This window comes from Haemaphysalis longicornis, unplaced genomic scaffold, assembly GCF_048455015.1.
Source record: "Haemaphysalis longicornis isolate Haplotype H1 unplaced genomic scaffold, Haemaphysalis longicornis Haplotype H1 scaffold_10, whole genome shotgun sequence".
In the NCBI taxonomy this organism is placed as follows: domain Eukaryota; kingdom Metazoa; phylum Arthropoda; class Arachnida; order Ixodida; family Ixodidae; genus Haemaphysalis; species Haemaphysalis longicornis.
Window position 1 is genome coordinate 1,939,469 of NW_027526204.1, and position 5,404 is coordinate 1,944,872.

General features: G+C 42.9%; 1 long non-coding RNA gene across 1 annotated transcript; it reads left to right on the forward strand.

Moving 5' to 3' along the window:
* The first annotated feature begins 3,114 nt into the window (after positions 1–3,114).
* On the forward strand, positions 3,115–5,001 carry LOC144158116 (uncharacterized). The gene is made up of 4 exons (XR_013319942.1): positions 3,115–3,382; positions 4,279–4,396; positions 4,476–4,555; positions 4,618–5,001. It is a non-coding gene; the product is annotated as an uncharacterized LOC144158116 (long non-coding RNA).
* The last annotated feature ends 403 nt before the right edge of the window (positions 5,002–5,404 follow it).

Consider the following 5,404-nt stretch of genomic DNA (forward strand, 5'->3'; position numbering starts at 1 on the left):
AATCAAAATCAATCAGAAATCGAACCTAGCTCTTAGCCACGCAGGCGTAATTATTATAACCATCGTATAAATTACGTCCTATAAATATAAATGTCCGTATCCTACCTGTTTCCTCTTAGTTTTACGGAATAGCAAGCTCAGTTAATCGTTGAAGCGCGTTATCTGTTTTCATCAATAAACAATAATGAGGAGTTAGCATTCCCCCTCGCCCCCTACTTGTTGCTTACGCCTGCTCCATTTATATGTCCCACTTGAACTTCAGCCTTCGTAATGTCGCTCAAAAACAGTCACTTTCAAGAGCAATCATGAATTCTCTACACGTCGTGCTAGTCGCACTTTTGTTATGGAGTCGCTGAACAAATGTGTACTTTTTAACGGTGATGTGCCCGAATTTGAAGATATGACTAAACAACGAGACACCTTATTTCTATACCTGGTTTCTTTTTCTTTTTTTTCCATTCACTTTTCTTAAAGCTATATACGTGTACGACGTATACACGCAAAAATTTCTTGGCCGCGTGCATCTGACACATCAGTTTCTTGAGGACAGATTGGACTTACAATAACTGTAAGCGGTCGCTTTTGTTGGGTATCGACGCGTTTCCGCGAAGTCCAGTCCCCGTGAAACTTGTGAACGTGTTCAATGAAGCGTCGCTATGCCACATCTAGATGAAAGCCAATTAAATTATATAGGCACGACAGTCACGTGCTCTGAAATATCGCTACCTCCAGTGTAAATCAACTTAGATCCGTGTAAATGTCACCCACATAATAGCGTGTTTTAAGCACTGATGTACGAAACCAACTTCGCCATTCTGCGAATACGCTCTTGGAACATCCTTGCGGTATACCAGTAAGGGCTCAACGGTTCGCACCCGCCCCTGCAGGCGTGTCGCTCATGCAATTGGTATGCCGATTGTCTTATCGTATAGTGTGAATTAGTTATTTTAGGAACCCACCACGGTGGCTGCAGTGTTAACGTTGTGCTGCTGAGCCCAAGAATTGAGCTCAAGGACGCGGGTTCGATTCCAGGCCGCGGCATCCGATTTTTGTGTGTGTGTGTGTGGAGGCGAGAAGCGAAAATGCTTGTGTGTTCGAGATTTCGGCGCACGTTAATTAGATCCCCAGATGCTCAAATTAATCCGGAGCCCTCTACTACGGCGCGCCTCATCGCCTGTGTAGCGTCGGCGCGTGAAACCTCATAATTAGTCAAACTAGATATTTTATGGCGAGTTTAACACGTCATTGAGCAAAACAGAGCTGCTGACCACCGATAAAGCCGCGCGCAGCTTTCACCCTCCACTGTGCGTTGTCACGCATGGCCAGCTACCGGGCTGGCCATGCGTGAGTCTTTTAGAAATGCCCGTCGCGTGCGTTTTTGCACATGTGCATAAAACTGACCGAATACACAGCGCCTGCTAATTAACCCAACGCTCACATGAAACGGTCGGCGCAGCATTCCGGCGTCAATGCATGCGTGAGACACGAATGAGAACTTGGGTTTCATTGCTTTGTGTTATTTCGCACTTATTATTTGCTGAAGACATAAATAAACTGGAATTACAACAAGAAAATAACTTTTATGCCGTCGTCAAATACTATGGAGTTTACTCTGCTCCGACTTGGCGTTCTCACTTCACCATGTACATGCCGAAATTTAACGCGGCCTCTTTAGAATGCATGTTATTTTGGGGAACGTGCACCATATGAAAAGACAAACTGACCGGGTATACGCCGTGTCTTTCATTCGACGTGTTGGCCGTATCTTTAAAAAGTTCGCGCAGATACGCGTACACCTTAACACAGCTTTTTTTTCCCTAACTGCCTGAAAACAGCACCCAGAAATGGCTTCCCAGCTTCCCTTTCCTATTGTTGAAACACTGCGCGCTTTTCTTATGTAGTAGATTACGGCTGCATTATAAAGAGGTCATCGCGAATCAACATGGGAAACTTCCAGTTCCATTTTGCTAAGTTTTCACAAGCGTCTCGCACTGTTAACTTTCTCTCTTAAAGAAGTACTGACACCAAATTTTTACTTCATGTTTTATTGGTTAGGTGTAATAGATGTAATATTTGGTATACGTTGCATGAAGGGGTATTCTAGCGATTGCGCGATTGAAATGGTGACACTTCGGAAGCCTATTTAGGGTCCCTTTAAAGCATGCATGGCCGTGTTGTTTTTATGTTGTCTCCTGTATATCCTTCAACAAAAATAATCTAGATAAAAGGCTCAAACATTTCCTTGTTGCTGGATCCTCATAATTGTTCGAAAAAATTAATTTACAGAAAAAATTTTATATGCACGATATATAAACTGGGAGTGGAGTGACGTGGGAGTGCGAGCCATACATGTCGCCAGCAAATTACAATCGTATGTTTTCCCTTCATATTGCCGCAGTAATTACAGTTGATTCATGAAATGGATTCAAACCCAAAGTTCATGTTCTTTAAATTGCCCCCCTTCATGTGAAATTTACTCGTTTTTATAGCCCCTCTGACCAGCGAACGTTCCAACTAGTCCACACCTTGCACCCTTGTTTGAAATAAAAAAAATGAAGTGGGCTGTTTTATATTTCAACTTCCCCATAGACATTTCACCTACCTCGAGCGCCAAAGCCAGAGCACCATCATACGGTAACATATATGAAACAATAAAACAAAACAAAGTCCTAACCCTGGTGTGATACCCATTTTCCAGCCGATACTGCCTGTACGAAAGATCATTGGCCTATTTCAAGGATCTTTTGTCACTATACAAACAGACCTTCCAAGTAAGCTGAAAACTAGCTTCCCCATTATCGCTTTTGTTCCCTTCCATTAGCATTACACATATATCTTCAGATTTTTCCTGGTGTAATTTTTATTCGTAAGAGGCTCCAATGCATCGAACACTTGTCGCGTTCTGCTTGGCGCGAAACGAAATACAGGGCGCCAGGCGTTCTCAGAAAAAGGCGGGGTGATGGGAGCTGGCACGCTGTCTCGCGCGTTCTTTCTTCCTACATGCCTTATTTTTTGTTTTCGTCGCTGCCCCGTCCCTTCTAGAGTGTGTGGCAAAGGAAGTTTTAGCAGCCGAGCGCGATGTCGGGGAGGGCCGAAAAAAAAAAAAGGTCCTTGGCCAACGTCCTACCCTCCTCTCAAACGCGCACACGTGCGCGCCCCTCACAGAGCGGTCCCCTTCTGCTCCTCTGCGCCTGGCAGCCGTAGCTGGGGCGTTGGGTTGGGGAGAGTGAACGAAAAGCGCGCGCTTTTGCAGAAACGAGCAGCCATCCTGACAATCAAACGGAATGGAGAAGGAACCCTGTCATACGAAATTTTGTTGTGTGGCCGCATGTTACGGCGAATATTTGTGGGCCAGAAAGCCCATAGCAACCGACCAGTGAAGGTAAGCGCTCGATTTTCTGAGCTCGCCACTCGTTGTTTCGAATGCAGTTTACTTCGTAAAAGAGCGGGAACAAGACTGCCCTCCCGTTTCTAGCTTCTAAGCATCCTTCTTGCTTTTGCGAATGCGTACGGTTGTAAAACGTGGAACATGTATTCAGCGCTTAAATTTTATGGAAAGAATATAATGCGAAATTAGGTGCGCGCTCAGAAGTAGATTTTTTTGTTATGATGCTGAAATGGATTGTAGGTTCTGCAAGAATCTTGATACGTAGGATTGGCTTTTAATTTACTTCGCACCGCAGCTGCTCACGCACTCGAAAAATATACCTAATAAATTTAACTTTGTTATGTTTAATTTCACGCGAGTTTCAGCGGCATGGTGTTCCAGAACACAATTTGGCAGTGCTGTTATCAGCTGCTTATGCTAACCATCTTGTGAAGTAAAACAACGCCTGACGTCTTGTAAAGTTTGTGGATACTAGTACAAAATTTCCATGTGAAAAGCTGGTCTACGTCAAGAATATGGCATACGCAAAAAATAAAACAGCTCAATGCCAGTTTTAAGCACATTTTTCGAGAGCAAAAGGTAAAATTAGGCAACCAAGAAAATACATGGTAGTAATTTCGTCTAGCTGTGTAATGCTTCAATTCTTGAAAATTGCTGTTTCCAATTCTTGTTCGTTGCGTTTTTATGTTTATGGGCATTGAGGCAATTATTGTCCTCTTTCAAAGAATATTGCCGACGTACCGCGTCGTCAGTTGGTCGGCTTCTCTTGTTCATTGAAAATTCTGTTGCAAGCTGTCTGAAGTCTTTTCACTTAATTACTCAATGAGCTGCAAAGAAAGCTGTAAGATATTTTATATAATTAAGTAGTTTTGTCTCTTTCTGTTTTCCAGGGATGCTTGAGAAACCCACTCATGCGATGTGCGTGTCATAAAGTTGACACAGGTATTAGAAAAAGTCAAGCAGGACAAAGTGAAAAGTGAAGAGGCCTGTTTTGCTATATTCATAAAGGTAAGGTTTTCTCCATTAGCTAAAATTTGCTTTACTTCACTTTTCTGCACCACTTCTATGCACTCTGTTTTGTTTTCAGAAATGCCTTAAGATTTACCAGCACCACAAAATTGACACATGAGTAAGCTCATCTGGCAGCAAACGTCATCCAAAGTGCAGGTAAGCTTCTGGGCACCCTATGTGATGAGCACCCTATGAGCACCCTTTTGTTTGTTTTCCAGGAATGGCTGTCATATTTCGTTTGAACTGCCGGTACAAAAAAATTAATGAGGCCATATTGTATACCAAAAGTCCTGGTGTTCTGGTGTATACCAAAAGTCCTGGTGTCCTGGTGTTCCTGGTGTATACCAAAAGTCCTGGTGTCTATGCTGTAACAACTTTGCAACTTCTAAGCTACAGCGTTTGTTCATTTCGCAGAAACGCCGCAGTAAGGGTTGTTACTGGGTTCATGCATGGCCAAGTATGTCATCAAATTGACTTGTCAAGGCAGAAGAACAAGCACGCCCCGGAGGAGGAAAACGATGACATTGGCTGAAACAGTGTACTTGCGACATTCAAGACTTTAACAGAATACGTTTTGGGCTCGATTTTTAATGGCAAAATAAAACGCACATGTCCTTTCATTTAAAAGTGTCAGTGTTGTTATTAATTATGCTAGCTGCGTGTTCCTTGCTTTAAAATTCCGCCATTTCTTAGGTCATTATTTTGCCGGAATGCCTTAATTGTGTGTGTCGGTCAGTGTAGGGATCAAATGTATGAATATGCAGGTCTAAAATGCCGGTTTATATACCTTTTAGGAGTTTATGCGGACGAAGTTTGAACTGCTCGCTTATCATGCAGTCAATTATTTCTCTAGGAAAAAGTTAAAGGGGTCTTGAAGAGAAAATGCATTTGTCCTTGCTTAATTTTGTCTGCTTGAACGACCCTTTGAGAACATAAATCCCAAATATTTTCACAATTCATTGCTTCTGGAATTTAGGAGGCGCCGTTGAAATTCTCGTTTTGAGG